The sequence below is a fragment of the Ipomoea nil genome, unplaced genomic scaffold (assembly GCF_001879475.1).
Source record: "Ipomoea nil cultivar Tokyo-kokei standard unplaced genomic scaffold, Asagao_1.1 scaffold2494, whole genome shotgun sequence".
In the NCBI taxonomy this organism is placed as follows: domain Eukaryota; kingdom Viridiplantae; phylum Streptophyta; class Magnoliopsida; order Solanales; family Convolvulaceae; genus Ipomoea; species Ipomoea nil.
The window spans coordinates 631,594-656,041 of NW_017618922.1; the positions used below are offsets into that span (position 1 = coordinate 631,594).

General features: G+C 39.4%; 1 long non-coding RNA gene across 2 annotated transcripts; it reads right to left on the reverse strand.

Moving 5' to 3' along the window:
* Positions 1 to 9,619: 9,619 nt before the first annotated feature.
* On the reverse strand, positions 9,620 to 23,780 carry LOC109153484. 2 transcript variants are annotated; one of them, XR_002049516.1, is made up of 5 exons: positions 23,589 to 23,780; positions 23,121 to 23,447; positions 22,135 to 22,224; positions 20,222 to 20,936; positions 9,620 to 9,830 (listed from the first exon to the last, which is right to left on the reverse strand). It is a non-coding gene; the product is annotated as an uncharacterized LOC109153484 (long non-coding RNA). The 2 variants fall into 2 exon arrangements; XR_002049515.1 differs by having other exon boundaries at positions 22,135 to 22,233.
* Between the last annotated feature and the right edge of the window lie 668 nt (positions 23,781 to 24,448).

Consider the following 24,448-nt stretch of genomic DNA (forward strand, 5'->3'; position numbering starts at 1 on the left):
CTATAGTTTGGGCAAGGGTTCACGATCCATGGTGGACCACATTAATTAATTAAAGGGAATCCTACCCAAATTAAATCATTTTTAATTACCATTAACAGAATTAATTAAATAATTAATCCGTGATTAAAGGCCGTAACACGGGGTGTTACAGTTATTTTCATAGATCTAAGCTCTGTAATTTTTTTTCCATTTTCTACACATTGTATTCCCGATCTTGAAATTCTAATATATGTGCACTATTCAAATTTTTTTTTTTTGGCAAAATTAGTTCCAGATTTTGGTTTTTATAGAGGATTATTGTTATTTTCTGGACGAAATAACTGTCTGTACACTTATTATGGAGAAACCTCTAACTAAATGACTGTTTAATGGCTAAAATTAGGTTTTCCTGTTCTAAATGCTACAGTACTTATAATTTTCAGACAATTTCAAAGTTATTGTATTTTTCATTGTTTTTTGACAGGGCAATAATTGTGGAATTTAATGGGAGAGCAGATAATGATACCTAAGCAAGCATGTAGGGGAGACATCGAAGACTGATATGAAGACTAAGAGATTAGTTAACTACTTTACCTTTATTCGTTACATTTTGTTTCCTTTTGTTGCCTATAATGGTGGACTTTGTAATTTTCTCCATTGCAATGTTGAATGTTAATAAATATCATTCAATTCTTCATGTGGATGTGATAGAGAGTTTTTAAACTGGTTTTAGCTTATTTCAATCTCATAGAATAGTGGAGTGTACTTGTGTTAATTGTATCTTAATTATAGTGTTTGGCTTTTTGAAATTCACAGTGGGAGTGAAGGGTTTCTTTTTAGTCACTTTTCTATCACTGCTATATTAATTCTTTTATGTAATGCAGTAGGTCAGTGCTATATATATATATATATATATATATATATATATATATATTATGTAACGCAGTAGGTCAGTGCTAAATATATATATATATATATATATATATATATATATATATATATATTGAATTCAGTGCAACCCCCTAGCCAGGTGAGATCATGAGGCCACATCCTGTGCGTTTATTTTTATTTTTCAACGATTTAGATTGATTTCACTTGGATCACACATGGTACTCATTTTAGATGAAGCCATGGGTGTTTTTCTCCTTAATCACTATATTTATTACTTTCCATTTCATTTATTTCCATGTTTATAAAGATTTGTAGCATTATTTTTTGCCTCAATCAATTTTCAATATTTCTCTCTCTCTCTTACTGTCACCAGCATAACGCACATACTGTCACTTGTGTGCGCACACGCCGTATAGTTGTGAAATATAACCTACTTAGTAAATACCTACGTGCTCATTCCTATGTATCCACCTACTTCATTACGTACACACACCAATTTAATGCACACGCTTTTATTATTGTTTTATTTTAAAATGCAATCTTACAGCCGTGTGTGCATGGTTCTGGTACAGTGTGTGCATAATTCTTGTTGTTTTTTTATGTATATAAACCACGATGTTTTTTTTTTGCACACGCCATACCACACAAATGCACACACCAGCGTAAAAAAAATTAAAAAAAAAAAAACACATGAAGCAGAGTTCCTTTGCCAAAAATTTGCATGCGCCATATCACAAAAATGTATATTCCATCGTAAAAAAAAAAAAACAAAAAACAAAAAACAAAAAACAAAAAAAAACAAAAAACAAAAAACAAAATACAAAATACAAAATACAAAACGAAACAAAAACAAAAATGAAATGATGCAAAGTTTCAGAAATTTGCACACGCCTTACCACACAAATGCACACACCACCGTCACACATTCAAATCACATATTACTATTTCTTCTTGGCATGTTTCTTCTTCAAAATTTCAGAATACAAAAAAAATATAATTAATTATTATCATTGATATGATCCATTTTATTAGGTAAAGATTCTATTTTAATTATAGTCAAAATTAAACACCATAATAGAATTACTCTTACACCATTCTCATTTAAATCTATTCTTAAATAATTGATATTTGACTTTGAATCCTATCCATCCATTGAAAATTTATTAATGGATGAGATGGGATCTCATGATCTCATGTATCATAGGGGTTGCACAGGATTCACAGCCTATATATATATATATATATATATATATATATTGACTTGATATTCTAACTTTATTTATATATCTATGTTTATAATTTCAAACCAGATTGTACAATTTATCTAGCTACCATATGATTGTAGTTAATTTTATACAATTGTGTAACTGTTACACACATTAATTCATTTTTTATGTTGCCATGTCAATAAGGAAGAATGTATTGGCAAGATTTCATCACATTTGATTTTTTTTAGACCCGTAGAATTGATGAAGCAATGTCAATGTTTGGGTAGCCAAGTAAGTATACATGCACTACTGTATGTGTCCTATGAATGCATGTCTTAAATGCAATTACATTTTCTAAAGGTGTATGAAGTTATTCAATCTGGTTTGTAAAGATGTATGAAGACTTAGCTTTCAAAGATAAATTTTTTCTCCTATATTTAAAACTTAGTTTGATCAATTTTTATTTTTTTTTTTGTTTCGAAATGTGCATAAGTATTTTTTTAGCCTTCTTGTTGTTATTGATAAGCATGATATATAGCAAGTAGCCTTAATATGCTATTCTGAAAACATGTGCATAAGTAATTCTAGCATTTTTGATTACTTGTTAAGTATGATATTTATCAAGTGCCCTTAAGATGCTATATCTGTATGGTTAGTCCTGAGTACCCTTAGTACTTAGAGTGTCTTGCTAGTAAGTAGTAGAAAATACTATTTGTAAGTAAAACATGTAGATAGAATATAGAACAACATACATAAAAAAAAAAAAAAAAAACAAAAACAAAAACAAAAAAAACAAAAAAAAAAAACAAAAAAACAAAACAAAAAAACAAAAAAAAAAACAAAAAAAAAAAAAACCAAAAAAGCATAGAATATAAAGCACTTTTAAAAAAGTGCATAATGTCAAGATAGGTAGAAACATCACAGATAGAATATGCACCTTGTAGTGCATATTGTAAGAAAAAAAATTTTAAAGAAAAAAACACTGATGCACACCATGGTGCATATTGTCCATAAATTACATAATAAATAATTTTTTAAATCAATTCCAACAGAAGAAAATTAGATTTTTCTTCTGTATGATAAGAACAACATTTGATCTCTTAACTTCTTGGCTTGATGAGAATTGGTCTAGTAAGTCCTCTTTGTTGCTCCTGGTTCACTGGTTCATCACTGCCATCCGACATTAGTTTTCCACTGTTTTGCATATCAGGACTGCTAGCTTCATCCACAGATTCACTCTCCTGTTTCCCCAAAAAAAAAATATTTAGAGAATAAATTAATAACATAAACTAAATGAATAGATTAGGTATGTACCTCAGACCAATGAGGAAATCAACAAGTTTTAGCAGTGTAAAACTTAACTACTCTCTCAATCACATTTAGAATTAAGATAGGTATATTAATAAAAACAGTGTATAGTATATGTGCGCACCAACCTTAATCTAATCTAATTATTTGCAGGTACTAAAAATAAAATACCTTAATGTCATGAAACAGACATTCTTGGCTCTTTATGGAGTCTGTATTTCTGCCTTCAAGTAGAGTATATGTGCGCACCAACTTTAATATAATAGTTTTTTGTATGTACTTGGACCTATATCTTTTCCTCTAATAAATAGGGGAGCCATTTGCAGAAATACCAAGTGGCAAAGGAAAAACAAACAACAAGAGTTGGACTTGGAGATGGTGTTAGCAGGCTGGAAAAATGTAGAGTTCCAACAACAATCAAGAATGTTGGAAGATAAATTAAGGGTGTTCATCGGAAGAAGAAACGCCAAAGCTTAAAGGCTGCAAATAAATTTGAATTGATATATATATATATATATATATATATATATATATATATATATATATATATATATATATATATATATATATATATATATATATATATATATATATATAGAGAGAGAGAGAGAGAGAGAGTTAATTACCGAAATAGTCCCTTGACTATGGCGAAATTACCAATTTGGTCCTTGACTATTTTTTTTTACCAATTAAGTCCCTCAACTTTAAAAATCTTAACCAATTTGGTCCTCCGTTTGTTTGACCGTTAGTCAACCGTTAACTTGGGACCAAATTGGTAATTCGCTATAGTCAAGGGACCATTTTGGTAATTAACTTTAAGGGTGGGCAATTCGGTTCAGTTTTCTCGAACCGAACCGTACCAAACTAGTTAGATTCGGTAACATACCAACAACCGAACGGTAATAGATTCTTGTATACTGAACAGTTCGGTAAAAACTCAAACCGAACTGAATATTGTTTGAACTATGGATTGCTATTTTGTTATATATTAGACTTTGGATATGGACTATGTAAACACCATAACACATAGTATAAAACTTTTGATAATAAACCATAAAGAAATCAAATAAAATATTTACGGGAGATACCCGTGATAATATGAGTTGAACGGCAGAGCAAACTGCAAGGGACTTGGATTTACTTTTTATTAATTAATTAATTTATTAATTTATTATTATTATTATTAATATTTAAAAAAAAAATCAAACGGTATTCGGTTCAGTTCAATTTTTTACTGAACAATTCGAATCGGTTCGGATCGGTTTTTTATCGAACCGTTCGGTATACAAGAATCCAATATCGTTCAGTTGTTTGGTACATTACCAAACAAAACTAACTCGGTTTGGTTCGGTACGGTTCGATTTGAGAAAACTAAACCGAATTGCCCACCCCTAAAGTTAATTACCAAAATGGTCCCTTGACTATAGCAAAATTACCAATTTGGTCCCAAGTTAACGGTTGACTAACGGAGGACCAAATTGGTAATTTCGCTATAGTCAATAGTCAAGGGATCATTTTGGTAATTAACTATATATATATATATATATATATATATATATATATATATATATATATATATATATGTATGTATGTATGTATGTATGTATGTATGTATGTATGTATTGCTTAAACTTTCCATTCAGAGTTTGATAGTATGATTCAAGTAAGGGAAAATGGCACTTTTTCCCCCTTTGTTATATACTTATAGCACTTTTTCTCCCTAAATTATTTAAGTGGCAGTTTTTCCCCCTGATATATTAAATGGACATATTTACCCTTAAAATAAATATTTCATTTATTTTTCTTCTCCAACAAATTATAACCACAATTTGAAAAAATAAAATACATTAAGTGTTAAATTTAGAATATTTTAAAAATAAAAAAATAAAATTTTAAAAGAAAGTTTGAACCAACCGTTCAAATTGGATCCAAAATCTTGAACCGAAGGTTCAAAATAAAACTCAAATCGCGATTATATATACATATATGTGAGAGTCAATATAAATGCAGAAAAAAACATACACTATTTGCAAATATTATAATTATAATTTAAGCTATTGCTAGTAGTTGTTCCGATTTGAACCTCCGGTTCACGGTTCAGGATCCATTTTTTCCAGTTCACGATTTTAATAAACGGAAACCCAAATATTGGGTTATGTTATGAATCATAACCGAAATTTTTTAATTTGATTGCTATAGTGTTTGGTTCAGTTCGAACCGAACCGTGGTCATCCCTACGTATAAGCAATAATTTGGTGAAGAAGAGAAATAAATAAAATATTTGTTTTAAGGGTAGAAATGTCCGTTTAATATTATCAGGGGGAAAAACCGCCACTTCTATAATAATTGAGGGGACAAATGTGAATGCATGAATAACTCAGGGAGGAAAAGTGCTATAAGCATATAACACAGGGGGAAAAAGTGCAATTTTCCCTTCAAGTAATGTATGTATGTATAGAAGTATTTAAATGATTCAAGTAATGTATGTATGTATAGAAGTATTTAATGCAAAGTGTTGCGTGCATAAGAGTTATTATGTGTAACAACTTCCAAAAATATTGGGAAACCAAATAGGTGGCTGATAAGAGATGTAGTATTTAATTAAAAGACAAACACAATTAGTTCAATTCTAATTGTATTTAACCGCATATTGAACGCAAATCTGCATGGGCCAAAACGACGTGGCTTTAAGTGGGCGGGAAAATAGAGCCATGTTATTGGCCAAGATCTTATGGCATTATTATATAGTAGGATATATATATATATATATATATATATATATATATATATATATATATTATATATATACTAATAAGAGCCCAAGAGAGTTAGGCCTATAATGGGTAGAAAAAATGGCGGTCACAGATTTTAATCAAATGAATGGCTCAGATTGATTAAAAGATTGATCAGATTTAAATTTTACACTAAAATTTTCTAAAATACCCACACACCGTTACTAATTCCGTTAAAATTTTAAGAATTGCCGTTAGTTCACCATTAACTTACTCATTGATTTCAATAAAAAAAAAAGTCTTAGGTTCGAACCTCATCCCAATCAAAATTGGCATAATTAGTATTCTATTTTACTCTTATTAAATTATATAAATAATAATTTAGTAGTTACAACAAAAAATAATACATATGCATTTCTTTAATTTAGAATTATGTGTCCACAATGCCTTTATTAAAAAAAAAAATATTCATTATCAATCAATTAAATAAGAGAAATAATTTTATATTCACTACATTATCTATTGTCTTTTTTGTGCACTATTTTTCTAATTAAATATCGAAGTTATAATACAAAATAATGATATATATTTATTTACCAAGTATTTTATTAATACCATGAAAAAATTAAAAAAAATATAATTAATAAAGCCAACCATATTAACTACTTGAGAGATTTTGTGACAAAGAGAGTATTCAAATCACACAATAAATTGAAGTGAGAACTGCCTCGCAATGTCCTTGTTTGACAATCAGCGGTTAGCGTTAGCGGATTATACTATCGGATTTGACCAGCGAATCTATTCAATTATTAACATTGGGTAGAAAAAATGACCGCCAAATTATTAAATCAAATGAATGGTTCATATTGTTCAGGTTTTAATTTTTTTCTTTTAAGATTTTCTAATTTATCCTTAATTATATGATTATCCATTTAACTTTTCCGTTAATTCACCGTTAGTCTAATTCTAATATTAAAGTCTAATATAGAATTATAACTACACCATTAATCTAATTCTAATATTAAAGTCTTAATAGAACTTAACTACAAATCCTAATGTCGGAATCTCCTCAAACAATATTAGTATATATTTAATATTTTATGCCCTAATTTTTATTTGTTCTCCCTTATGCCCCGTATTTGGTTTCAACTATACCTATACAATTATTTTATTGACAATTATAATCAATCTTGACTATATTATCTTGCATTTGTAAATTTAGAATTACCTATTTAACTCGCACGCGCTTAGCTCAATGGTTTAGTGGGTAGTATTTGGGAGAAGAGACCAAGGTTTGAACCTCGGCGGCGGCAATGCGGGAATTATGTTCAAAGTGGGCAGATTCCTTGTGCGTATCAGTATTTGGCCCTGTCTGCTGAACCAATTCAATGCTCTGTTGGGTCAGAGTGTGGGCCCGGGGCCCTTGGGGTTGGGACTCAACCTTTGGGAGAAAAATTACCTATTTAAATACGCAAATTCAACCTTCAATTATCTATGCATGAACAATTTCATTATAATCCTGCCTTAATATACTTTAAAGTACTTATTTAACAAAAAAGTATTGGGCATTATCCCAATCGCGCAATGCGCGTAAAAAACTAGTAAGTATATATATATATATATATATATATATATATATATATATATATATATATATATATATATATATATATATATAATTTCAGGGACAGGGGGTGGGGCGGGGAGGGGTATCCCCGTCCCCGCCGAGGAATTTAAATAATTCTCCGTCCCCGCCGGGGAATTTAAATAATTCCCCGTCCACGTCCCTGATTCCTGGATTTTTTTCTCGTCCCAGTCCCCGGGATCCCCGACAGGGACGGAGCACATTGCCATCCTAACACCTCGTGGTTTAACAAAAAAATACTAGAGTCTAAAACTAGGGTTCATGAACTTCATGTCTTCATTTACGCAATTCTACCACCGCTTCAAATTTCACTTCCTGTAGAGGCACAGACCGTAGTTCAGCCGCACACGCACTGTCGCAGCCCGCTGCCTACCGCTCACCGGAGTCACCGCCCGCCGCCTGCTGCTCTCCAAATCGCTGCACCGCCTGCACCATTGCTACATAAGCAGAGTATTTACTACAGGACTAGTGCACTTCAAACTATATAATGTATGATTACTTCCTTAATTCAAAATGCTGACTTCTTAGTGTCTCCATTGCACTTCCAGTAGGCAGCAGCTGTCTCAATTGCACTTCCAGCAGGCAGCACCGCAATAGTCCAAGCGTCCAGGACACTCCACTCTCTTGCTCTCCAGCGACAGTCGACAGAGTAATAGACTGCCCAGTAAGTTCAAACTTCTATTTTCTTGAGCTTTTTTGAAAATTGGAGCTTTAAACCGCCTGTGGGTATTCTCCGGCTAAACCGCCCATGGGTATTCTCCGGCTAAACCGCCCGTGGGTACACGAGTCTTGCTTGAAATTTTGAATGCTTTACAAATTGTGAATGTGTATTGACTATAATGTGTAAGACTGTAACTTGTATAATTGGATTTAGGAGATTAATATTCTTTATTCTTTATTTTGTTTAATGTGTAATATTTGTATGCTAAGAGTGAATTAATATATGTAAATATCTTATAAATTTGTAATTTATATGTTTAATTAGTGAATTACTATGTATTTAATTCATTTATTTGACAATTATATTTCTTTACACTCTTATTTTATTTTTAGGTTATTAGGGACTTGCAAGTTGCAATTGCATTATGTTTTTTGAATTGAAGTCCATAGGTATACATGAGTCTTGTTTTTGTCTACCAAGCTATAGTTGACAATCACCTCTACAAGATTTCACTAATAGACAAAGCATTTGAAGAGAAGAACATTTGTCAACAGTTCATCTTTGATTTTCTGGAGAAAATCTCCAATATTGAATTTGGAGAACAACTCTCTGACTGTTTTACCAATAAAGTGCAGAAGTTACTCAAGAGTGTTAGATTTGTAATGGGAATATAGGTCTTAAATAAGTGGAAAACACAGATTTTATGAGGAATATTTATTACTCATATTAATTGTGTATATCAAAGGCACATGTTGATGTTAATCCAAAAACAACGCTCTTAATGTTTACTGATAAAGCCTATTAATTACTTGAGAGTCTCCAGTTTGTAATAAGAAAATAGGTCTTGATAGAATTGAAAACACAGATTTTACAATGAATTGTTATTATATTAATCAAAGAAAAGTGACTTTGTTTTATTCAATTGCATGTTTGTTACCAACTTAAAATTGCAACTACAGTCTACATATTGTTTTAGAAAAAATTGAAGTCATTTGTATTTGCTAAGAGAGACGTGTTCACCCACATTGAAAATATGTGTACGATTTATGAATGCTAGGGAAGCTACTTATCCTATATATAAAAAAGCCAGATCTTTTGGCCACAGATTTTGGCTCCAATTCCCGCCCACAAAAAACGGTGACGTTTTGGTTTTAGTTTTTTTTTTTTTTTTTTTTTTTTTTTTTTTTTTGCATTACTGCTTGGCCAATCAAATTAATCTATATTCCTGCCCATCCGACGTCAGAAACCTATGTTGTCAGGCCTTATTTGTAGGGGAGTGGCCTATTACTTGTTTACAGAGTTGCCGTGTGATTTCAACCAAGCTGGGTATGAGAGTGGTGCACTCTTGGCAGAGTCCTCAATTCCACGCTTATATATATAGAAGATACATGTTTAGAGACTTCAACCTATATTCAGATACAAACTGAAAAAACATATTTCATATTTCTACGTGATGGATTATATGAACCCGGGGGTCTGGATTATCTAGCCCGAATATATGATTGAATATAATAAATGAATAATAAAACGACAATAGGGGTAGAAATATTATATTAATTGAATGTATAACGCTATTACAGAGGTTCGAGACGTGTAATAATAAGACAAGTGTTGTAAGAAAGTAGAAGATGTCTGAACAAGACACCTGGGAGTGTTCTTATACCCCCGGTTGTGTTAATGGCCCGGGGTACGCGGGAGGAGTCGCAACTACCGCCGCACGACTCGGACAACGTGGGGACCCGTCCCCGGAGCTCGGCCGGGCCGACCCCAAAGGGTGGCCGACCCCGCGTAGGCCGACCCGGGGTGCACCGCCCGACCCCATGGTGGCCGGGCCTACGTAGGCCAGCCCGGGGTGCTGAGCCCATGTTGGCCGACCCCGGGGTGGTTCGTCACTCCGTGTGCATAGTAGCCGGGGACCCCATGATAGTAGCCAAGGACCCCGTGGTAGTAGTCGAGGACCCCGGGGAGGTAGACCTCTCCATGGTCTGTCCGGTCGCGTGCGTAGTCCACTCGGTGCCGGGTGTGATCCGCTCCATATTTCTTCGCTCCAGGTCCGCTCTGTAATTATTCCATCATCAGTCCCCCACTCTCGAGGCTGCGAGAAGTCGTCAGCCCAAGAGAGTACCAAAGCCGCTTGATAATTACGGACCCCCCTCGTGTTTTAACGCTTTATCCTTCATCTATGCTTGCTGTTGTGCAAGCTGTCGCCCGAGCGGCGTCCATGGAGAGCATGTTGGGGACCCTTCGGCCGCAGCTGGGGGCCGAGATGAGGGGTCGCAAAGAGTTGGAGGCGGCGCACAAGGCCATGGGGAGCAAGCCTGCGGCGTTGGCGGGTAAGTATGCTGAGTTGATTGCCCGCCATGCGCGGGAGCGCCGGGCGCATGAGGAGGCTTTGAAGGCAGCTGTGTCGAGCTACAAGGACTCTGAGGTGGGCTTTGAAGGCAGTCATGTAGAGCTACAAGGACTCCGAGGTGTTCATCAAGGATGCGAAGGCCCACCTCGCCGAGCATGCGGTGGAGACCTTTGGGGACCTTCTACACGAACCCATTGGGAAAGAGCTCATGGCTGTGCAGGGGTTGCAGATGTACGATGTGGGGGAGTATGTGATGCAGCGTAGGGTTTACTCCGCTCTTTGCAAGAGAGACGATACCCTCGACCCCATGGCGTGGGGTCTCCCGGCTGACCTCGGGAACCCGGAGTCACCAGCCAACCCGATGGAGGTGGCCAACGGAGATGTTCATCCAACCTCCCCTCGGAGCTTGGCCACGGACCTCCCGTCCAATCCGGGCTTGATTTCAGACCTTCCACATGATGCTTGTGATGATGTCCATTTGGAGCGGATTCACATTGACCCCGTTGGCGTTGAGGCTCTCCTTCAGCCGGGCGATGGGGAGACGCGGCTCATCCGTTCGGAGATAGGCGAGGTCGAACCCCGTATCGCCCCTAGGGCGTTAGCGATTTCTGGTCGAAGTTTGACTTTGGACCCAGAAAATCGGCCGGGACCATACCATCACCGCGAGGCCGGCCGAGGCCTCTTCGAGAGGTCGGGGCTGAGACCCCCTCGAGAGGTCGGTCGGGACCTCCTCGAGAGGTCGGTCGGGACCTCATCGAGAGGTCGGTCGGGACCTCCTCGAGAGGTCGGTCGAGACCTCCTCGAGAGGTCGGCCGAGACCTCATCGAGAAGTCGGCCAAGACCTCCTTGGAAAGTCAGCCGAGACCTTGTCGAGTGGCGAATGAGGTCGGACCTCGGGTTCCCCTCAGGGTAGCCCTTCGACCCCAAGCCACCAGACTTGGGATGTTAAGCTCTTCCGTTGGGGTTGGTACGCGAGGTCAGACCTCGTGCCCCCTTAGGGTGGCGCTTCAACTCCAAGTCACCGGACTTGGGCCGTTAGGCTCTTCCGTTGGGGTTGGTATGCGAGGTCGGGCCTCGTACCGTCGCTAGGGTATCTAGATTGCGTTACGCCCGTTCGGCGATAGGCGAGGTCGGACCTTGTACCACCCCTATAACGTCTTAGCGATTCTTGGGTTGGAGCCTTTTGACTCGCATCCCGAATCCTTCCGTTTGGCGATAGGTGAGGTCGGACCTCGTACCACCCCTAGGGAATTTAGATTGCGTTACGCTCGTTCGGCGATAGGCGAGGTCGGACCTCGTACTGCCCCTAGAACGTCTTAGCGATTCTGGGGTTGGAGTCCTTTGACTCGCACCCCGAATCCTTCCGTTCGGCGATAGGCGAGGTCGGACCTCGTACCGCCCCTAGGGTGCGAAGATTGCATTACGCCCGTTCGGCGATAGGCAAGGTCGGACCTGGTACCGCCCCTAGGGCGTGTGGTACGTATAAGCAGGCCTTCCCGGTTGCCCATGAGCGCGGCCGCTTTCCCGCGGGCCGACCTCGGGATGGCCTTCCTGTAACACCCCACTTTTCTAACTCTTAATTATCTCTCTAAACAGTCATTAACATAATCTAAGCAGCGGAAAACTAGATAAAAGTAGTGAGGGTGTCACCGCCACAACCACCACTCTTGGAGATTGCACAGGCTAAAGGGTAAAACTATAACATACGATTAAGTCTGGGTACTAAAGTAAATACTGAAAAGTAAGGGAGAAATACGTCACCCCAAAACAGTCTACAAACATCATCATAAAGTATAACGTCATAAGTCTAAATCCATAAAGACATCATAAATAGAACTAGAGTTTAGACAGCTTAGACTAAGAGACTAATCTAACTCGATCTCTTCTCACTGCTCGGCCCACCTGAAAGGGGTTTTGCAAGCAACACATAGACAAACAGGAAAACACCCGTTAGCACGAAGCTAAGTATAACCACACTCAACCCTGTAAAACATTCTAGCATACACTTTGAAAACATTTGATATCTTTATAGCAATAAGCTAATCTCAAAACGTCTTTAGTTTATCATATTCTTTCTAAATGCTTGCACCCTATAATATCAGTTGGCATGCTTATATATGAATAGGACTAATCACGTATATTCATATACATATAGACTTCTCAAATAGCTTATCAAGCAATTCATGCTTACAGATAGGATCATGTTTAAAGATCATATAACAAGTGTTCACATGCTACACTCTTATCACATAGCTTATTAAGTAGAACTTCTACTACATCACAATAATCATGCTCAAGGAACCTCTCAAGTTAAACTTCTTATTAAACAATCTTTTACGATGTTCTATTCGCAAACAATCAGGTATAACATTATGATCATGCTTCTCGTGCAAACTAGTGCCACAATATAATCATACTCTTATGCAATCTAGCGTAACATTATACTCATGTTCATATGCAATCTCGTGCAGTAATATCATCATACTCTTATGCAATCTAGTGTAATAATACACTCATACTCTTATGCAATCTAGTGTAATAATACACTCATACTCTTATGCAATCTAGTGCAACAATATACTCATATTCATATGCAATCTAGTGTAATAATACACTCATACTCTTATGCAATCTAGTGCAACAATATACTCATTTTCATATGCAATCTCGTGCAACAATATACTCATGTTTATATGCAATCTAGTGCGATAATATAACCATACTCTTATGCAATCTAGTGCAACAATACACTCATACTTTTATGCAATCTCGTGTAACAATATACTCATGTTCATATGCAATCTAGTGCGATAATATAACCATACTCTTATGCATTCTAGTGCAACAATACACTCATACTCTTATGCAATCTCGTGCAACAATATACTCATGTTCATATGCAATCTAGTGCGATAATATAACCATACTCTTATGCATTCTAGTGCAACAATACACTCATACTCTTATGCAATCTCGTGCAACAATATAATCATACTCTTATGCAATCTAGTGCAATAATATAATCATACACTCATACATAAAATAGGGTACTTTCGGTGGAGGTTTCTTTGTTACTTTCTCGAGTCTCTCTTGAGTCTCTTTCTTTCTATCGAGTCTACATTGACTCTCATAATCGAGTCTTTGTTGACTCTCTCTCTCTCTTGAGTCTCTGTTGACTCTCTTTCTTGAGTCTCTGTTGACTCTCTTTCTTTCTCTTATACTCGTAGACGGCTTATGGTTTCACAGAAGTGTGACTTACCCCATCGGGAACGGCATAATTCCGACCCAATATCTCCTACCGTCAACGGAACCAATCTCGTGGTTCAAACTCTGTGGAATCAGGTATCGAACTATTAGTGTGCACACCCCCTAACCAGGATTCCAAGCCCGGCGGGAAGTTTCCAACCTCGTAACATGGGAATACGCCGCGTTACATACTCTGGGACCGCAATGTCCATAAATATCTCCTGAGAGGAACATAGTCCAAACGGTATCCTTCAAAACCTCACCGATATAGATAATACATAAATATATCTCTCATGCATCAATCTCATGCATGCAACAATTCTACTACTTCTCAATGCATCAAAGAATGATATACCACATGCTTATAGTTTTTGAAAGTATTCTTGGACTACGTTGGCCCTTTATGCATTTTTGAAATATGACTCGTGTGAAATATCAAATGCTCTATAACATGTTTCTAAATCATGTATACATTAACATGAATTATTCAAGGATATATCAACATGCTCGGTTTGCAAAATAGCAATTTCTATACATTTCACTCAACAAGTATGCTTCTATTCTCATGGATCAAATAATACATTTTAATCATGATTTCATAATAAATCATATCCTCAAAGGATCATGCTTCTTTACTTAATAAGAACATTATTTGATCACAAAATCATCAATTTCTCAAACACAGAGAATTTAGCAAAATATACACTGTGTAACATTTCTTCACAAAATCATTCATAGCATACTCGTTTTAAATCCAAATTCAACCAAATCAAAGCCAAGACGTGCGTCAAGATGATCCCGAAGAGCCGAGCCACAAGGGCCCGTAACACTCGGTCTGAAACGACATGTAGCTGAGCCACAAGGGCCCGGCCACTGCACAACATCTCATCAGAACAATACTCAAAGACTTGGGGCAGGACTCTTCATAGTCCGCCCCTATAGACCCGTTACTACACCGGGACTAGGCTACGACCCTCTTCTAAGGCTGTGCCCTAGTCCCATGGTGGCACGGCTCTAGCTGGCGGCCCTTCTGATGGGCCGCGGCTAGGGCCGCCACTCTGGTCTGGTGCACACTGTGTTGTGCACCAGATAGCTTTTCACCTGCAAAAACTTGTCCAAACATGTCCAAAACAATCTCAACAACTCATAAACACATACCAAAGCATTTCTAATCATAAACACATCAAAAACTCATAGTTTCTACTCATTTCTACTCAAAACTAGGCTTCACAAAGCCAAATCTAAAGAGGAATCCATGGGGTTATACCTCTTGTAGTCTAGACTTCTTGCTTGGATCTCTTCTTCCTCTTGGTCTAGCTTGAGCCTCCTTCACCACCTACACTCCCAACACACCTTCTATCCTTAGCCTATATTCTTAAAGACTAAAGAAAACTAGAAGAGAAATGATGCTAGAAAGGAGGATGAACAAGCTTACTAGGTTGAAGTTTTCTCCTTGGATGTTGGCAGAAAAATGTGAGGAAGAGGCAATGAAATTGAGATTAGGAAAATGTGATGGAATGAAGGGTTTATATAGGGTTCAAAACCCTAGGATGATACACAATGATTGGTTGAGGGCAAAGGGGTAATTTCCCCAAGCTAAAAGATGACTTTTTAAGGGATTTTTGGATGTCTTGTGGTTCACCATGTATCATGAACCATAGGCTAGGAATGATATTTCTTTATTACTTTGGGGTGGAAAGTGAATTTTCCCAAAAACTATATGGATGAACACTTGTTCAAAATTCTCTTTTTAATTCTCCCGGTCTTACTCGGGTAAAATTCTCGATTTAAATCTTGGTACGCGAAGTACCTGAAAACTTTGGAATTTTCGAATGAAATTCATTTCTTCGGTGTCAAATTAATTTTAAAAATGGAACAAATTTATTTTATTCATACACCGATTGATCGCAAAATTTTTTTATAAGATGAAAAAGCTACTTTGGAATTTCTTAATACTGGATTTATAAAAATAAAATTTTGGGTTGTTACACGTCCTCTGGTCGGCCGACCCCGGGATGGTTGTCCTCTAGTCGGCCGTCCTCTGGTCGGCAGTCCCTGAGGAGGCCGACCCCGTGGTGCCCGACCTCGCGTGCGCTCGTACTCTTTCTCAACTCGGGGTAAGACAATTGCACAACGAAATTCATTATTCCATTACGATCAAAAACAAAACATTATTGGGGGGCCGGGCCGTACAAATGCGCCTCTATTGGTAAAATCTTAGCAAGTGCCCTGAGTTCCACACCCTGTCCACCGTCTTGCCCGATGGGGTCCTCAACTTGTAGCTGCCCGGGCGTACTATGGCTTCGACCACGTATGGTCCTTCCCACTTCTTGGCGAACTTGCCTTCGTCCTGGGGTCGGCTTGCCTCCCTCCTCCGGAGGACGTAATCGCCGACCTGAAAGTAGCGAGGTCGAACTCCGTTGTCGTGGTATGCCTTTGTCTGGCGCTGGTAATTTTCCGCGCGAACCATGGCGCCCTCCTTTCTGTCATCAATGAGGTGGAGGTCGGCGGCGTGGTGCTCCTCATTGAGGTCGGAGTCATACATTACGACCCGATAAGATGGTATCGCAGCTTCGGTGGGGGCCCGCACTTCGAACCCGTATGCTAGCGCAAATGGTGTCTCCCCGGTGGCTCTTTTTGGGGTGGTGCGGTATGCCCATAGGACGGTGTCCAGCTCCTCCACCCATGTACCTCCGGCTGCGTCCAGGTTCTTTTTTATGCCATCCACTATAGTTTTGTTGGCGTTCTCCACCTGTCCGTTTGCCTGCGGGTACGCCACCGCCACGCGGGTGTGTTTTATGTACCGTTGGTCATAGAACTCCTTGAATTCTTTGCTCTCAAATTGTCGTCCGTTGTCGGAGATGATTTACATGGGGACTCCAAAACGGTACAAGATGTTCCTTCGTAAGAACTCCGTGCACCGGGTGCTCGTGATGGTGGCAAGGGGCTCGGCTTCGACCCACTTTGTAAAATAGTCTATGACGACTATTATGTACTTCCTCTTCGCGGACCTCATGGGTAGGGGCCCTCTGGAGGTCTTCAATTCGTTCTATCTTAGAGACATGCTCCGGGGTGCCGAGGCCGAGCTTGGAGAGCAAGTCCGCGTTCCCGTTGTGATTTCTGGGTACCTGCCGACTGAGGCCCGGCATGTCCTCGGGACCCCAGGTGAACACGTCCTTGTAGCTGCGGATGACCTCGACGATCCGACCCCGGAGGTCGGTCGGGAGGCCTGTACCCACCTTCACCATCTTGTCAGGTCGGAGCCGTTTCTCTTCCTCTTGAAGCGCCTTCTCGGTTACGGTGTGTACCTGGAGGTCCTTATTCGTTATTTGGCGGCATGCCTTCAAGTAGCAGCTCCGACTGATGTTCTGGTCTCCCCGCGCGACACCCACTCCCGTGGGGGTGGGGAACTTGAGGCAAAGGTGCTCCATGGAGATGATGCACCTGAGGTCCTCCAAGGCAGGTCGACCGAAGATGATATTATGGGCACAACTGATTTTTACCACCACGAACTCCACCTCCCACCTTTTGACGTGTGGCGGGTGCCGATTTGCACCTCGAGAGTGATGGAGCCCTCCGTTTCGATGGAGTCCCCGGTGAAACCAGATAGCAGGGTCCGTACCTGGCAGAGCTGCTTCCGGGATTACCCTAGCTGCGTGAAGGTGTCATAATACATGACGTTCACGGAGCTCCCCGTATCTACCAGTACTCGGTGGACAATGATGTCCTTGATCTCCAGTCTGATTACCAATGCGTCTCGGTGGGGCAGGGGCCATCCGGGAGGTCGTCGTCGGTGAACGTTTTAGGCTCCCTGCGTGTCCTCTTCTCGTGGGGTGCTCGGACGACCTCCCCCACATATAGGCTTCGCGCCCATCTCTTCCTCTCGGCGGGTGTGTCTCCTCCCCCCGGGCCACCGAAGATGATATGGATGACTTTCTTCTTTGGCGTGCTGTCCGGCTCGGTCTCCTCGTCCTCCGTGAGTTAGCCGAGTTCCCTCTTGCACGGGGCAGAGGCAGATGGCCCGGCGCCATCCTTCTTCTTCCGGGCGTTTTCGGGGCCTTTAGCATGGTCCTGCCCTGATCTCTTCACATATTGGCCTAGGTACCCCCATTGGATGAGCTCTTCGATCTGCCTCTTGAGGACCATACATTCGTCCGTGTCATGCTCGCGCTGCCGATGGAAACGACAGTACTTCTTCGGGTCGGCCTTGGGGGAGATCTTCAAGCACTCCTTGGGGAACGACGATGCCCATGTCCTCCGCGTGGTCCAGAATGACATCAGGGGTTGGGTTAGCGGGGTCAGGTGTCGCAGTGGGCTAAACGGGGACCCCGATCGCGGCGTAATCGCGACGGGCGGCGGTCTTCTTGAGGTTGAGGTGCCTTGTCGCCCCGGCCCCGGCCTTCCTCCTCCTCCTTCTTCCTCTTCTCCGCCACCTCGGCATTGGCATACCGTGCGGCATGGTCCATCAACTCCGTGTACGTCCTTGGCTTGTTCCGGACGAGGTTACTGTGGAAAGGATCGATCTGAGGTTGTTGGTGAAGAATGAGATGGCGGGCCTTTTGTCGAAATTGGTCACCCCCTTGGCCTCCTTCTTCCACTTGCTCAGGTACTCCGCCAAGGTCTCCGACTTGTGTTGCTTCAGGTAGCACAGGTCGACAAACTGTTTCCTTCGTTGTATGCTGCCCGCGAAGTGAGACATAAACTTCTTGGCCAGGGTGGCAAAAGTGGGGATGGACTCCGCTGGCAAGGACCCGAACCAGTCTTGGGCCTGACCGTCCAGAGTCGTGCAGAAGCCGCGACACATGATTGCGTCATTGACACCTGTCATCATCATGACCGCCTTGTACCTGTTGAGATGATCCCGAGGGTCCGTCGCCCCCGTGTAGGGTTTGATGGCAGGGAATCGGAAGTCCCGAGGCAAGGGCTCGGCCATGATGTCCTTCGCGAAAGGTGTAACCAGGGCATCTCGAGGCTCCGACGACTCGTCGCGCGCCTCAATCTTGCGCTGCAATTTGCGCATCTGCCTGCGTAGCTGGTCCATCTCGTTGCGCTGGGAGCTCGGAGGTCGGCCTCTAGTCTCCCCCAAGTGCTCCAATGGTGGGGTCGACTCCCGTGGCCCCAGAGCACGAGGTTCATGGCTCCGAGACCTCCGTGAACACGACGACTCCACCTGCCTGGCGTTTGCGGCTGGCCTCGCGCCAGCACACAGGGGCCCAACTACCTGAGAGCGGAGGTGGTCCGTGCCGGCCGAGTCCTCCTCTCATCTCGTTGCTCGTGCTGGCCTCCGATTCGCCTCGCCTCTAGGATGGTTGCGGCGAGTTGACTTCTCCGTCCGCCAGCGTCCTGGGTGCTCGGGGCACACGAGTGCTGGGGCCACCGCGTTCCCTCGGAGGGGGCCGGGGGTGGAGGTGTCGGGGCACCTCGCCGGAGCCCCTCCGCGACGTGGTTCAACGCGGTCGCCGCTTGTTCGAGCGCGGCCGCCTCCTCCTGGGGGTCGGAACCAGGGGCAGAACGGGCGGCGCCGATCCGCCGTGAGGGCAGCTGTTGCTGAGTCGGCCTTGGAAGTCCTCCGCCATCCCCCGCCGATTCCCGTTGATCTGATCTCTGAGGTCTCCTCCCGTCTCCTCAGGCACGGTTTGCCGACTGGCCGTGGTCCCGTTAGGGTGATTGGCGAGGGAGAGGTCGCGAGTGTTGTGCGAATCATGCAAATGGTGGGTGTTTGACCCGGATCTTGTCATCGCGGTGGATGAATGATAGTAGGGAGAGCGCTTAAGCTTGTACAGTCGCTCTCAACAAAAGCACCAATGATGGATTATATGAACCCGGGTGTCTGGATTATACAACCCGAATATATGATTGAATTTAATAAATGAATAATAAAACGGCAATAGGGATAGAAATATTATATTAATTGGATGTATAACGCTATTACAGAGGTTCGGTGACGTTTTGGTTTTAGTTTTTTTTTTCTTTTTTCTTTTTTTTTTTATTTTTTTTTTATTTTTTTTTTTTTTGCGTTGCTGCTTGCCAATCAAATTAATCTATACTCCTGCCCATCCGACGTCAGAAACCTATGTTGTCAGGCCTTATTTGTAAGGGAGTGGCCTATTGCCTGTTTACAGAGTTGCCGTGTGATTTCAACCAAGTCCTCAATTCCACAATTATATATATAGAAGATACATGTTTAGAGACTTCAACCTCTATTCAGATACAAACTGAAAAAACATATTTCATATTTCTACATGATAGATTATATGAACCCGGGGGTCTGGATTATACAACCCGAATATATGATTGAATATAATAAATTAATAATAAAACGACAATAGGGGTAGAAATATTATATTAATTGGATGTATAACGCTATTACAGAAGTTCGGGACGTGTAATAACGAGACAAGTGTTGTAAGAAAGTAGAAAATGTCTGAACAAGACACCGGGGAGTGTTCTTATACCCCCGGTTGTGTTAATGGCCCGGGGTACGCGGGAGGAGTCGCAATCCGGGGTACCCCGGGTACGCCGCCCGACCCCGTGGTGGCCGGGCCTACGTAGGCCAACCCGGGGTGCCGAGCCCATGTTGGCCAACCCCGGGGTGCCGAGCCCACGTTGGCCAACCCCGGGGTGGTTCGTCACTCCATGTGCACAGTAGCCGAGGACCCCGTGGTAGTAGCCAAGGACCCCGTGGTAGTAGTCGAGGACCCCGGGGAGGTAGACCCCTCCATGGTCTGTCCGGCCGCGTACGTAGTCCACACGGTGCCAGGTGTGATCCGCTCCATATTTCTTCACTCTTGGTCCGCTCCGTAATTATTCTATCACTACGATCAAAGAAGAAGATTTATGGGCAGTTTATTGTTGGTGCCGCTTCATCCTCAACAGACCACAAAGATGTGCTGAAGTATGTTGTGACTGAAACCTGGAGAGGAAAACACGCCAGTCAAGAGTGTGTGTTGTTTACTGTTAGCCATTTGTCATGGCAATGTAATCTTTCTTTTAATTTTAATTTCTTCTGTGATAATCATGGTATGTTGGTGTTTTTTCATTAAAAAAAAACAGATTTTATATATATATATATATATATATATATATATATATATATATATATATATATATATAACGCCATAGACATAATCGGACAAAAGTATAGATTACATACTTGAAAATATTTGATCGTTACTTTAAAAATACAAATGCCATTAATGGAACCTTGAAAATATTTGATTGTTTGCTTTAAATTAATTATATGTATTTGTTTTTTTTTATTCAGAAAACCAAAAAATTGTATCAAAAACTAAAACTAAATAACATACTAAAAAAAGCATCAAAGCACTTGAATTAGAAAGCAAAAAATACTTGAATCAGAAAAAAAAATGTTTAAAATTAATTAGAACACTTTAATCAGGAAAAAAGGGCACCAGACTCTTTTATTATCACTTGCATGTAATTTTCTATGTTACTATTTGGGTTTTGGAACTTATAAGTCTAGAGTATAGTATTTGTGTTATTGATGGTATATATATATATATATATATATATATATATATATATATATATATATATATATGTATGTATATAGATGATAAGTTTTTTTATATATTGTATTTGTTCTCTTGATATGGTTTCCGGTGAACTCCTAATAATAAGCTTATAACACAACAGTTGTATAAGAAGACAATAACTAAAAAACATAAAAAAGCTTTAGACTCTTTTATCAGCATTTGCCTCTAATTGTAGATTGTTAGTAATTGAATTAAAAAATGTAATCATGAAACAAAAATGATGTACTATGTGCTTGAGTAGACTACAAGTTACACAATAATCGATACACACAACATTTTTACTTTACCCCTAGATCTAGCCCTACTAGCATGCAGTAACATTGAGTACCCTATTGTAATCCTTGATAGTGGCTTTTGAGTTCTCTAGAAGGTAATATCTATATATATGGCATTTAAGAGAGAAACATGTCTAATGTATATTCATTTCGGAGGGAAAAAAAATTTCAAAGTGAATAGTTAACAAATGCAGGCAAAATGAAAATGTTGAAGGGGTCAACAAGCACATGTGGAAAGAGAAAACACAATGATGAAGATAAAGGTACAATAGAAGCATACCTGTTGTTTTAAATTCAATCTTTATCAAATTTTCACTTCCTATTTGATTTGCACCATGTTCCTATTTTGCTTTGGATATGTGTCTCAATTCTGCACCATCTACACCATATTTATAAAACAATTTTGTTAATACTAGAAAGAAACATGCATGCTGATTAGAAGTTAATGTAATGAATAAAGCTTAGTTATTGAATTTGATTTGCATAGTAAATAGTATACAAGTTTAGTTATTTTCTTTCTATTTTCTTAAATTCATATTTAGTGTCATTATTTACTGCTCATTACAATTATTTATCCTTATACTATTTTTTTTTTATCTTTCTTAGCATTCTAACTTTAAATTTTTTTTTTCCTTCTTGTGTGATTTAATTTTTACTTAAAATTGTTTTTTTTTTTTAACTTACATATATAGTATTAAATATTTATGAAGTTTTTAGTCTTTTAGATTTTTAAACTCTCAAAGATCTTTTGTTGAATTCATGCCTATGCTAAAATGTAATTAAATATTAGAATATATATATATATATATATATATATATATATATATATAATGTATGTGTTCGTACGTGCAAAATAATAGCTAACAATTAAAAAAAAAAAAAAGATTTTCACCTGTTTTTTGTTTGTGTCTATTTTTGGTGGTTCTATTTTTGTCCATTAATGTTCAATATTGTGATTTCTTAAGGAAGCCTGAATACAAATGGTGTAAATAATAGATTTTTTAGTCCAAATCATAAACCCTAACCATTTTTTTTTTTTTTTTGAAATATTAGATTTTACCATTCAAATCATAAACCCCAACAAATTCATTTTTTTATTTTATATTTTCCCTTGCGTAGTAATAAATTAAATGAACAAATATAATAGCTAAAATTCACCCAAAAGGATTGCAAACAATAGCACGAACGACCGGATCGGAGTAATACTCAGCAGAAACGAACAGAAAATCGGAAGAACAAAAGAAAAGCAAGCGTGCGGAGACTCACGAGATGAACAGGAGCTCTGATGTGGTTAACGAGCGAGGAGCTACACTGGTTCTCTCCGACCTCATGTCTGTGGTGTCTCTGGGTGTACTCTTCCTCCACACTGGGGCTTCTATCGCCGCCGAGCATGCTGACCGTCATCCGGCGCCGAAAAATCTAGAACTGTTTGACGGTGGGAAGTGCAGTGAAAGGTGGGACGAATCAGAAGTAAGAGGAGAAAAAGAGTCACCGCCATTTGATGAGGAAAAGGAAGCCCCGCTGAACGGTCCAAAATGATTCGCTAGCTTTCTGTCTCATCCACATCCACCTCTTGCTTTTTCTTTCCATTTACTAATATAGTGAGCAGACAAAAAATAGAAATTACTTAGTTTTCTCTCAGATCTATTGGTGTGAGTGGTAAAACTGAAAAAATGGAGCGAAGGAGGCTGGGGAAAAAATAAATTGGTGCATGCAAATCTTCTGGAAACAAACCTCTTCCACCTCGCCGAAGAAAAAAAATTAAACCATCCGGTAGAAGGAAGCAAGAAGGTCCGTAGGGAGGACTGTGTGATTGTTAAATTGGTAGAGTGGAGACGATGTAGCAGTTCTCGGACAGAAACAAAGTGAACAAAGACTAGGCAGAGAAGATATTCAGACAGGGGTGGTGATGCTGCCCGTTGATAGATTTAGGGTTTGGTTTGTGTTTATAATATGTGAGCTGAAATGGGTTTGTGATCAATCATTATTGTGTGGACCAAGATCCATACAAGTTGTGTGGATCATATTTTGTCTACTGTAAAATAATGTACATTTAGTACAAAAATAATGTACATTCAATATAAAAATAATGTACATTGTATTCAGGGGATGTACATTATTTTTGTTCTGAGTGTACATTATATTGTATAATGTACATTCAGTACAAAAATAATGTATATTTAGTATATTAAAAATGTATTTTTTGTTATGGTCCACATAACATTGCGTGGACCATGGTCCACATAATAATTTGCCGTTTGTGATGGGATTTGTTTTGGGCTTTTGATTTGGACCAGAGAAACAAAAAATTATATATTTAAATGGATATATACTTTGGCCCAGATTTTTTTTAAGTAAATAATTATATTTTAAATGTTATGATTTTTATCTTCTTTTTTTTTTTTTTTTAGAATGAAAATGTAAAGAAACTATATTTTTAATGATATGATTTTTTATCATTTTTTTTTTTTTTGCTTGGAATGAAAATGTTAAGTATGAATTTGTTTTATAAGTGGTAAAATCATTATACTCGGATGATCACAAATAACCTTGGCCATATATAACATTAACACTTTTAGTAATTATCCAGCTTA